Here is a 12,449-nt window from a genome sequence, read left to right as displayed (position 1 = left end):
ATTATGCTTCCACAGTTTCTGTGTAACTTTAACAAACAAGGACCACACTTTGTATATTTATGTGTATCAAAAATTCCTTCTATTTAAAATAAAACTGAAAAACTGAAAGCTTCATTTTCCCACAGCGCTTCAATACTTTCTATATACCCCATAAGCAAATATTCTGGAAGACCCAGAGAGATGAGAGATGCCTTCCATAGAAAGTAATAAAGCTCTCTGGGATAAAAAAAAAATTACAAGCACTCGGATTGTGTCCCCTTCACACGCAGAAATGAGAGAGATCTCACAATGCTGGAGAGTTCTGCCCTTTTTCTTTGTGCATTCAGTGAGTTTGGTTCCTGTGAACTCTGCGCTACAATTTGTCTCCAAGCAGGAGAATCTTTGATCATTAGGCCCCTAATGAGACTTCAAATGTGCATAAATGAAATTTATTTTTAAAGGGACACTGGACGCAAATTTTCTCTTTCGTGATTCAGATAGAGCATGCAATTTTATGCAACTTTCTAATTTACTCCTATTATCAATTTTTCTTCGTTTTCTTGCTATCTTTAGTTGAAAAAGAAGCAATTTTCTTGGTTCAGACCCTGGACAGAACTTTTTTATTGGTTGTTGAATTTATCCACCAATCAGCAAGAACAACCCAGGTTGTTCACAAAAAATGGGCCGGCATCTAAACTTACATTCTTGCTTTTAAATAAAGAAACCAATAGAATGATGAAAAATTGATAATAGAAGTAAATTAGAAAGTTGCTTAAAATGGCATGCTCTATCTGAATCACGAAAGAAAAAATGTGGGTTCAGTGTCCCTTTAAATAGAAGCCCTTCTACATTCTACTTGTATCATCAGAAATTCCTCTCATATAACCTGTCTGGTTGAATAGCATACACATATATGCTGTGCATGCCCTGTGCAACCTCATTCATACACTGCACCTGCTCAGACAACGTTGTGGTGTGAATCATGTCAGCAATGACAATTTAAATCATACAAGCCACCGCCGTCTCTGTGAGCTGGCATGGTGTTTGAATGCCTGTGTGCATATGCCACTCAGTGATATCTTTTTGTAAAAGCATTTCCGTTAATAGACGTGCACACTGCAAAGCTGTTCCTATTCAAAAATTCATAATGTCCCTTAACCAGGTGCTAGAGAATTAACATTTTCAGAAACAATTGAAAAAAAGTGTCCTTCTAATATACGGTAAAAGGAATGATATTTCCAGTTTAAATGCACAAACATTGCAAGGTCACATGGTTGCACTATTGCTAGTAAACGAGCTAAAATTCTGTTATCAAATAAATAAAGGGAAATTAGAGTCATATTTGTATTTGCTGCAAAAGAGATCATTTTAATATCGAAGTTCCTTCCATGAAAGGGGCTGTAGGGAAGATTATGGAACCTACAGACTTGGCAGTCTAACCTCAGTAAAATAAACTCTTTTAAAGGAAATAATTCTGACTTGCAATTACAGGATCAAAAGCAACACTGTTTTACATTAGGAAGATCATGACAGACTTATCTAATTGATGTATTTAACTAGAGCTTTAGATGTAGCTTATTTAGATTTCCACACAATAAGGGGCTAAATGAGTGTATTGCAAAGTTGTTTTCCTACACATAAATGTTTTATATTACAATCACAAACTGCTAGATTACGAGTTTGGCGTTAGCTTTAAAAAGCAGTGTTAAGGGGTCCTAACGCTGCTTTTTAACGCTGGCTGGTATTACGAGTAAGGCAGGAAAGGGTCTACCGCTCACTTTTCTTTCGTGACTCGAGGCTACCGCAAATCCCCATCAATTGCGTATCCTATCTTTTTAATGGGATTTGCCTAACGCTGGTATTACAAGTCTTGGAAAAAGTGAGCGGTACAACCTATACCTCCAAGACTCCTACAGCATTTAAAAGTCAGTAGTTTAGAGTTTTATGGGCTTACGCCGGAACATAAAGCTCTTTACTAAAGTGCTAAAAAGTACACTAACACCCATAAACTACCTATTAACCCCTAAACCGAGGCCCCCCCCACATCGCAAACACTAAAATAAATATTTTTAACCCCTAATCTGCCGACTGGACATCGTCGCCACCTAATTATACCTATGAACCCCTAATCTGCTGCCCCTAACATCGCCGACACCTAAATTATATTTCTTAACCCCTAATTTGCTGCCCCCAACGTCGCCGCCACCTACCTACACTTATTAACCCCTAATCTGCCGACCGGACATTGCTGCCACTATAATAAATGTATTAACCCCTAAACTGCTGCAATCCCGCCTCGCAAACACTATAGTACATTTTATTAACCCCTAATCTGCCACCCCCAACGTCGCCGCCACCTACCTACAATTATTAACCCCTAATCTCCCGCCCCCAACGTCGCCGCTACAACCCCTAAACCTAAGTCTAACCCTAACCCTAACACCCCCCTAACTTAAATATAATTTAAATAAATCTAGATAAAATTACTATAATTAAATGAATTAATCCTATTTAAAACTAAATACTTACCTATAAAATAAACCCTAATATAGCTACAATATAACTAATAGTTAAATTGTAGCTATTTTAGGATTTATATTTATTTTACAGGCAACTTTGTATTTATTTTAACTAGGTACAATAGCTATTAAATAGTTAATAACTATTTAATAGCTACCTAGTTAAAATAAGTACAAAATTACCTGTAAAATAAATCCTAACCTAAGCTACAAATACACCTAACACTACACTATCAATAAATTAATTAAATAAATTAAATACAATTATCTAAAATAAAATACAATTAAATAATCTAAACTATATTAAAAAACAAACACTAAATTACAAAAAATAAAAAATATTACAAGAAGTTTAATCTAATTACACCTAATCTAAGCCCCCCAAAATAATAAAATTCCCTATCCTAAACTAAATTACAAAGTAATCAGCTCTTTTACCAGCCCTTAAACTGGCTTTTTGCGGGGCATTGCCCCAAAGTAATAAGCTCTTTTACCTGTAAAATAAAGAAATACAATACCCCCCCAACATTACAACCCACACACCCCTACTCTAAAACCCATCCGACCCCCCCTTAAAAAAACCTAACACTACCCCATTGAAGATCACCCTACCTTGAGCCGTGTTAACCCAGCCGGGCACCGTTGGGGCAGAAGTCTTTATCCCATCCGGGCAGAAGAGGACATCCAGACCGGCAGACATCTTCATCCAGATGGCATCTTCTATCTTCATCCTTCCGGAGCGGAGCCATCTTTTATCCAGCCGGCGCGGAGCCATCCTCTTCAATCAAAGTCCTAACAAAGAATGAAGGTCCCTTTAAATGACGTCATCCAATATGGCGTTTCTCAAATTTCGATTGGCTGATAGGATTCTATCAGCCAATTGGAATTAAGGTAGGAAAAATCCGATTGGTTGATTTAATCAGCCAATCGGATTGAAGTTCAATCTGATTGGTTGATTGGATCAGCCAATAGAATTGACCTCGCATTCTATTGGCTGATTCAATCAGCCAATCGGATTGAACTTCAATCCGATTGGCTGATTAAATCAACCAATCTGATTTTTCCTACCTTAATTCCGATTGGCTGATAGAATCCTATCAGCAAATCGGAATTCGAGGGACGCCATCTTGGATGACGTCATTTAAAGGAACCTTCATTCTTCGTTAGGATTTTGATTGAAGAGGATGGCTCCGCGTCGGCTGGATAGAAGATGGCTCCGTTCCGCTCAAGAAGGATGAAGATAGAAGATGCCACCTGGATGAAGATGTCTGCTGGTCTGGATGTCCTCTTCTGCACGGATAGGATGAAGACTTCTGTCGTTCTTTATGTCCTCTTCTGCCCCATCGGTGCTCGGCTGGATGAACACGACTCAAGGTAGGGTGATCTTCAATGGAGTAGTGTTAGGTTTTTTTAAGGGGGGCTCGGGTGGGTTTTAGAGTAGGGGTGTGTGGGTAGTGGGTTGTAATGTTGGTGGGGTATTGTATTTCTTTTTTTACAGGTAAAAGAGCTTATTACTTTGGGGCAATGCCCCACAAAAAAAGCCCTTTTAAGGGCTGGTAAAAGAGCTGATTACTTTGTAATTTAGTTTAGGATAGGGAATTTTATTATTTTGGGAGCTTTTTTATTTTATTAGGGGGCTTAGATTAGGTGTAATAGGATTAAACTTCTTGTAATATTTTTTTATTTTTTTGTAATTTAGTTTAGTTTATTTAATTGTATTTTATTTTAGATAATTGTATTTAATTTATTTAATTAATTTATTGATAGTGTAGTGTTAGGTGTATTTGTAACTTAAGTTAGGATCTATTTTACAGGTAATTTAGTAGTTATTTTAACTAGGTAGCTATTAAATAGTGATTAACTATTTAATAGCTATTGTACCTAGTTAAAATAAATACAAAGTTGTGTGTAAAATAAATCTAAATCCTAAAATAGCTACAATGTAATTATTAATTATATTGTAGCTATCTTTGGGTTTATTTTATAGGTAAGTATTTAGTTTTAAATAGGATTAACTTATTTAATTATAGTAATTTTATCTAGATATATTTAAATTATATTTAAGTTAGGGGGTGTTAGGGTTAGGGTTAGACTTAGGTTTAGGGGTTAATAACTTTATTATAGTAGCGGCGAAGTTGGGGGCGGGAGATTAGGGGTTAATAATTGTAGGTAGGTGGTGGCGACGTTGGGGGTGGCAGATTAGGGGTTAATAAAATTTACTATAGTGTTTGCGAGGTGGGAGTGCAGTGGTTTAGGGGTTAATACATTTATTATAGTGGCGGCGATGTCCCGTCGGCAGATTAGGGATTAATAAGTGTAGGTAGGTGGCGGTGACGTTAGGGGTGGCAGATTAGGAGTTAAGAAATATAATGTAGGTGTTGGCGATGTTAGGGGCAGCAGATTAGGGGTTCATAGGGATAATGTAGGTGGCGGCGGTGTCCGGAGCGGCAGATTAGGGGTCAATAGTATAATGCAGGTGGCGACGATGTTGGGGGTGGAAGATTAGAGGTTAATAAGTGTAAGATTAGGGGTGTTTAGACTCGGGGTTCATGTTAGGGTGTTAGGTGCAGACATATTTTTTCTTTCCCCATAGGAAACAACGGGGCTGCGTTAGGAGCTGAACGCTGCTTTTTTGCAGGTGTTTTTTTCAAGCCAGCTCAGCCCCATTGTTTCCTATGGGGAAATCGTGCACGAGCACGTTTTGCCAGCTTACCGCTACCGTAAGCAACGCTGGTATTACAAGTAGAAGTGGCGCTAAATTTGCTCAACGCTCACTTTTCTGAGGCTAGCGCAGCCATTCAGAAAACTTGTAATACCAGCGTTGTTTAAAGTGTGCGCTGGAAAAAAAAGGCTTGTTAGCCCCGCAGGTCTTTACCGACAAAACTCGTAATCTAGGCGAAAGTGTTTACTGTCTATTCACATTAAAGTGAATATCAACTTTCAAGAATGAGTGCTCGGTTTTTAAAAATACTATTAAAAACAGGGGCACTTTCATTCATGAAAGTTTACATGTCAATGGTTTTATTAAAATACTTACCTTTTCTTCTTGAAGCCGGAGAAGCGATTCCCCCTCCTGTCGCTCGTCTCTTCTTACGTCAGAATGACAAATACGGCATCCTCCAATCACAGCTTCCCCCCAGGGGAATCATTGGCTGAGGCAACATCGTGATTGGAGGAAGCCGGATTCGTTATTGCTGATGTATGAAGTGACGAGCAGCAGAGAAGGGGAATCACTTCTCTGGCTTCAAGAAGAAAAGGTACGTATTTTAACAAAACCGGTGAAATGTAAGCTTTCATGAATGAAAGTGCACCTGTTTTTAATAGTATTTTTAAAAACCGGGCACTCATTCTTGAGTTGACATTCACTTTACGGAGTTGTTCTGTGTGTTGAATGATTAAATAATGTTAGATATTAACTATACTTGTGCATGGGCAAAATATTTATTTTGGACAAATATTCATAGAGAAAATGTCTTTGTCCAAGATTAGTATTTAATATCATATGAATCAGATGACATTATCCTTTTGTTAATGCAAATTCATTACCTCCTTATTTCCTATAAGAAACATTTTCAAGGCAGAAGTTGAGCAGCTGGACAGCAGCTTAAATTTAAATAAAGTTAAAGCAGTAGATAATGCTACTGCTACAAGTCAGCAGAAACTGCTGCAGCATAAAAAATATATATTTTGTTTTTGTTTTTTTATGCATTGGCTTACATACTTTTTGTCTGACACAGGAAACTGACAAGGACATTGCTCAATATAGTTTTAAATAGTGTAAATCTGAACTTTTGAATCCTTTCATAAAACAATTTTAACTGCATGAATGAAGGAATTTATTTCTTGCTGAGATTTTAATCGTCCTTCAGTTTATTTGTTAAAGAGGACACTTATTTTTTCTATTTTAAAGAAATAGGAACAATACAGAAAAAAAGAGTGATTGTGTGCATTTGTGCATAATCAAATGTACAGGTCTACTATTAATGTACCTGTGCTAAAGTAGACATGATCCTGAAGACTGCAGTATGTTAGGTCTTTAAATAATGCCTAATACTTATATAAAACCAGAGTATAACTGTGAAATAGTCTCCCAATGGAACACATTCTAAATAACCCTGACAAGCTTGAGCATTGTCTTTCATATTCTGTGACTAATAAATCACATGTAATCTTGACATGCTACTTAAGTGCAAACCATTTTGTTTTTCCACCTTCATGACAAGTTAGTTTTCCAAACAGATTGTTTCATCCAGTTTGTTAAATGGACTATAAATCATGCACATCTCTTCAGAATTGGTTTGCCACTCATGTTTGTTTTATGAAACAATATATATATAATTAAATATATATTATATATATATATATATATATATATATATATATATATATATATATATATATATATATATATATATATATATATATATATTTTAAATATATATTTATTATATATTGTTAGTTTTTTTGCATTTTTGAAAATAATAGACAAAATATAATGACCAATGGGCTCCAGGTTTTGAGCTATAACTTTTGTTTAAAATAAAAAAATATAAATAATTAATAAACATATAAAATGCAAAATATTATCTATATATCTTTAGAGAAAAATATGTTACTGACATAGGCCCAGATTACAAGTGGAGCACTATTGATAGCTTAGGGTGTGCTATCAATATCGCTGGAGCTGCTAGGATTAGCAAGCAAATCAATATGATAAGAACTTGGTAAAGAAGAATTAATAGAGAATGTTTAGTGCAGCCGAAATTCCTTTAGCATGCCCTATTCTTTCAATAGATAACGAGACTGCACTAAACATTGCTCATATTACAAGTTGAAAGTCAAGTTTTGCACCAAACACCAAAAAGCGTTTAAAAAGTTATTGTGACTTGAGACCTGTAAAGTAAAAGTGTTCTTAAGATTTGTCAGCTGCACATCCATGATGCAAATCTCCCATTCCATCACATCCCAAATGTGCTCTATTGGATTGAGATCTGGTGACTGTGGAGGACATTGTAGTACAGTGAATTCATTGTCATGTTCAAGATGATTTGAGCTTTGTGACATGGTGCATTATCCTGCTGGAAGTAGCCATCAGAAGATGGGTATACTGTAGTCATAAAGGGATGGACATGGTCAGCAACAATACTCAGGTAGGCTGTGGGGTTTAAACAATGCTCAATATGTACTAAGGGGCACAAAGTGTGCCAAGAAAATATCCCCCACACCATTACACCACCACCACCAGCCTAAACCATTGATACAAGGCAGGATGGATCCATGCTTTCATGTTGTTTTTGCTAAACTCTGACCCTACCATCTGAATGTCGCAGCTGAAATCAAGACTCATCAGACCAGCCAACGTTTTTCCAATCTTCTATTGTTCAATTTTGGTGAGTCTGTTCGAATTGTAGCCTCAGTTTCCTGTTCTTAGCTGACAGGAGAGGCACGCAGTGTGGTCTTCTGCTGCTGTAGCCCACCTGCTCCAAGGTTTCAGGTGTTGTGCATTCAGAGATGGCAATTTGCATACCTTGGTTGTAATGAGTGGTTATTTGAGTTACTGTTGCCTTTCTATCATCTCGAACCAGTCTGCCCATTCTCCTCTGACCTCCGACATCAACATGGAATTATCATCCACACAACTGTCGCTCACTGGATATTTTCTCTTTTTCGGACCATTCTCTGTAAACCCTAGAGATGGTTGTATGTGAAAATCCCAGTAGATCAGAAGTTTTTGAAATACTCAGACCAGCCCATCTGGCACCAACAACCATGCAATGTTCAAAGTCACTTAAATCCCCTTTATTCCCATTCTGATGGGATGGTTTGAATTTCAGCAAGTCGTCTTCACCACATCTAGATGCCTAAATGCATTGAGTTGATGCTATGTGATTGGCTTATTAGCAATGGCTAATTAGCAATTGAACAGGTGTACATAATAAAGTGGCGGGTGAGTGTATATATACACACACACTCATATATAAATATATATATATACACTGTGTGCAGAATTATTAGGCAAATGAGTATTTTGACCACATCATCCTCTTTATGCATGTTGTCTTACTCCAAGCTGTATAGGCTCGAAAGCCTACTACCAATTAAGCATATTAGGTGATGTGCATCTCTGTAATGAGAAGGGGTGTGGTCTAATGACATCAACACCCTATATCAGGTGTGCATAATTATTAGGCAACTTCCTTTCCTTTGGCAAAATGGGTCAAAAGAAGGACTTGACAGGCTCAGAAAAGTAAAAAATAGTGAGATATCTTGCAGAGGGATGCAGCACTCTTAAAATTGCAAAGCTTCTGAAGCGTGATCATCGAACAATCAAGCGTTTCATTCAAAATAGTCAACAGGGTCGCAAGAAGCGTGTGGAAAAACCAAGGCGCAAAATAACTGCCCATGAACTGAGAAAAGTCAAGCGTGCAGCTGCCAAGATGCCACTTGCCACCAGTTTGGCCATATTTCAGAGCTGCAACATCACTGGAGTGCCCAAAAGCACAAGGTGTGCAATACTCAGAGACATGGCCAAGGTAAGAAAGGCTGAAAGACGACCACCACTGAACAAAACACACAAGCTGAAACGTCAAGACTGGGCCAAGAAATATCTCAAGACTGATTTTTCTAAGGTTTTATGGACTGATGAAATGAGAGTGAGTCTTGATGGGCCAGATGGATGGGCCCGTGGCTGGATTGGTAAAGGGCAGAGAGCTCCAGTCCGACTCAGACGCCAGCAAGGTGGAGGTGGAGTACTGGTTTGGGCTGGTATCATCAAAGATGAGCTTGTGGGGCCTTTTCGGGTTGAGGATGTAGTCAAGCTCAACTCCCAGTCCTACTGCCAGTTTCTGGAAGACACCTTCTTCAAGCAGTGGTACAGGAAGAAGTCTGCATCCTTCAAGAAAAACATGATTTTCATGCAGGACAATGCTCCATCACACGCGTCCAAGTACTCCACAGCGTGGTTGGCAAGAAAGGGTATAAAAGAAGAAAATCTAATGACATGGCCTCCTTGTTCACCTGATCTGAACCCCATTGAGAACCTGTGGTACATCATCAAATGTGAGATTTACAAGGAGGGAAAACAGTACACCTCTCTGAACAATGTCTGGGAGGCTGTGGTTGCTGCTGCATGCAATGTTGATGGTGAACAGATCAAAACACTGACAGAATCCATGGATGGCAGGCTTTTGAGTGTCCTTGCAAAGAAAGGTGGCTATATTGGTCACTGATTTGTTTTTGTTTTGTTTTTGAATGTCAGAAATGTATATTTGTGAATGTTGAGATGTTATATTGGTTTCACTGGTAAAAATAAATAATTGAAATGGGTATATATTTGTTTTTTGTTAAGTTGCCTAATAATTATGCACAGCAATAGTCACCTGCACACACAGATATCCCCCTAAAATAGCTATAACTAAAAACAAACTAAAAACTACTTCCAAAACTATTCAGCTTTGATATTAATGAGTTTTTTGGGTTCATTGAGAACATGGTTGTTGTTCAATAATAAAATTAATCCTCAAAAATACAACTTGCCTAATAATTCTGCACTCCCTGTATATATATATATATATATATATATATATATATATATATATATATATATATATACACACACATATATATATGTATATATATATATATATAAATACAGCGTGTATATATATATATATATATATATATATATATACAAACATACACACACACACATATATACATGCATACAAGTGTTTATAATTTACAAGACTTTTGCACGGGTGAATATTTTGGTTCGTACCTAGAGATCCTTGTGTACAGCAGCTAGCAGCTCCCTGAGAATTTGGCATTGATGGATGTTGACCCTCACAGAGCAGGGAAGACAGGAGCAGGAGTGACAGCAGGAGACAGCAGATGTACTGAGCTAGATAGGCATCGCAGTACATAAACCTTTAGAGATAAACCTTGAAGGGAGGAGGGCAAACACAAGCCTAGAGCCACTTGGATACACTGGCCAGCAATTCCCTGGAGCAGAGGGCAGAAACAAGAGTGAGAGCAGTTATAGTTAGGCCTGGAAGTACATAAATCTATATTTGGGGGTAGATTTAACAAAAGGGGAGCGGACATGATTCGCTGTAGCAAATCATGTCTGCTCCACCTCGCAAAATGCCGACAGCATACGCTGTCAGCATAACATTGAACAAACATTTCTAGTGAGATGCTTGTGCAATGCCGCCCCCTGCTCACTCAATCGGCCGCTAGCAGGGGGTGCCAATAATTCCGACCGCTGCTTCTTAACTTATGTTTCAGGTGAGCCTGATACGATGGTGGTAGGAAGCAGCATCCATGCGTGCCTGTTTTAGATTCTATATTTTTTTTATATATATATATATATATATATATATATATATATATATATAGATAGATAGATAGATAGATAGATAGATAGATAGATAGATAGATAGTTGTGCTCATACCCTGGCAGAATTTATGATTACTTGGCCATTTTTCAGAGAATATGAATGATAACACAAAAACTTTTCTTTCACTCATGGTTAGTGTTTGGCTGAAGCCATTTATTATCAATCAACTGTATTTACTCTTTTTAAAATATAATGACAACAGAAACTACCCAAATGACCCTGATCAAAAGTTTACATACCCTGGTGATTTTGGCCTGATAACATACACACAAGTTGACTTAAAGGGGTTTGAATGGCTATTAAAGGTAACCATCCTCACCTGTGATCTGTTTGCTTGTAATTAGTGTGTGTGTATAAAAGGTCAATGAGTTTCTGGACTCCTGACAGACCCTTGCATCTTCCATCCAGTGCTGCACTGACGTTTCTGGATTCTGAGTCATAGGAAAAAGGAAGTTGAACTGTATAAAACAGGAAAGGGATATAAAAAGATATCCAAGGAATTGAGAATGCAAATCAGCAGTGATCAAACTCTAATCAAGAAGTGGAAAATGAGGCATTCAGTTTGATAACATACTGCATTCATCTTGCCATCAATTCTCACCAAATTTCCTGTGCCTTTGTAGCTTACACATCCCCAAAACATCAGCAATCCACCTCCGTGTTTCACAGAAGGAATGGTGTAGCTTTCATCATAGTCCTTGTTGACTCCTCTTCAAATGTAGCATTTATGGTTGTGGCCAAAAAGCTCAATTTTAGTCTCATCACTCACAATGACTTTGTGCCAGAAGGTTTGAGGCTTGTCTCTGTGCTGTTTGGCGTATTGTAAGCGGGATACTTTGTGGCTTTTGCGTAGTAATGGGTTTCTTCTGGTGACTCGACCATGCAGCCCATCTTTCTTCAAGTGCCTCCTTATTGTGCATCTTGAAACAGCCACACCACATGTCCTGTATTTCACCTGAAGTTATTTGTAGGTTTGTCTTTGCATCCCGAACAATTTTCCTGGCTGTTGTGGCTGAAAATTTAGTTGGTCTACCTGACCGTGGTTTGGCTTCAACAGAACCCCTTATTTTCCACTTCTTTATTAGAGTTTGAACACTGCTGATTTGAATTCTCAATTCCTTGGATATCTTTGATATTCCTTTCCTGTTTTATACAGTTCAACTACTTTTTCCCGCAGATCCTTTGACAATTCTTTTGCTTTCCCCATGACTCAGAATCCAGAATATTCAGTGCAGCACTGGATGAAAGATGCAAGGGTCTGTCAGGAGTCCAAAAACTCATTGACCTTTTATACACACACAAAAATTACAAGAAAACAGATCACAGGTGAGGATGGTTACCTTTAATATCAATTCAAACCCATTTGTGTCAACTTGTGTGCATGTTATCAGGCCAAAATCACCAGGGTATGTAAACTTTTGATCAGGGTCATTTGGGTAGTTTCTGTTGTCATTATGATTTTAAAAGAGTAAACACAGTTGATTGATAATAAATGGCTTCAGCCGAACACTAACCATGAGTGAAAGAAAAGTTTTTCTGTTATCATTCATAT

The sequence above is a fragment of the Bombina bombina genome, chromosome 7 (assembly GCF_027579735.1).
Source record: "Bombina bombina isolate aBomBom1 chromosome 7, aBomBom1.pri, whole genome shotgun sequence".
In the NCBI taxonomy this organism is placed as follows: domain Eukaryota; kingdom Metazoa; phylum Chordata; class Amphibia; order Anura; family Bombinatoridae; genus Bombina; species Bombina bombina.
This window is presented reverse-complemented; position numbering follows the sequence as displayed.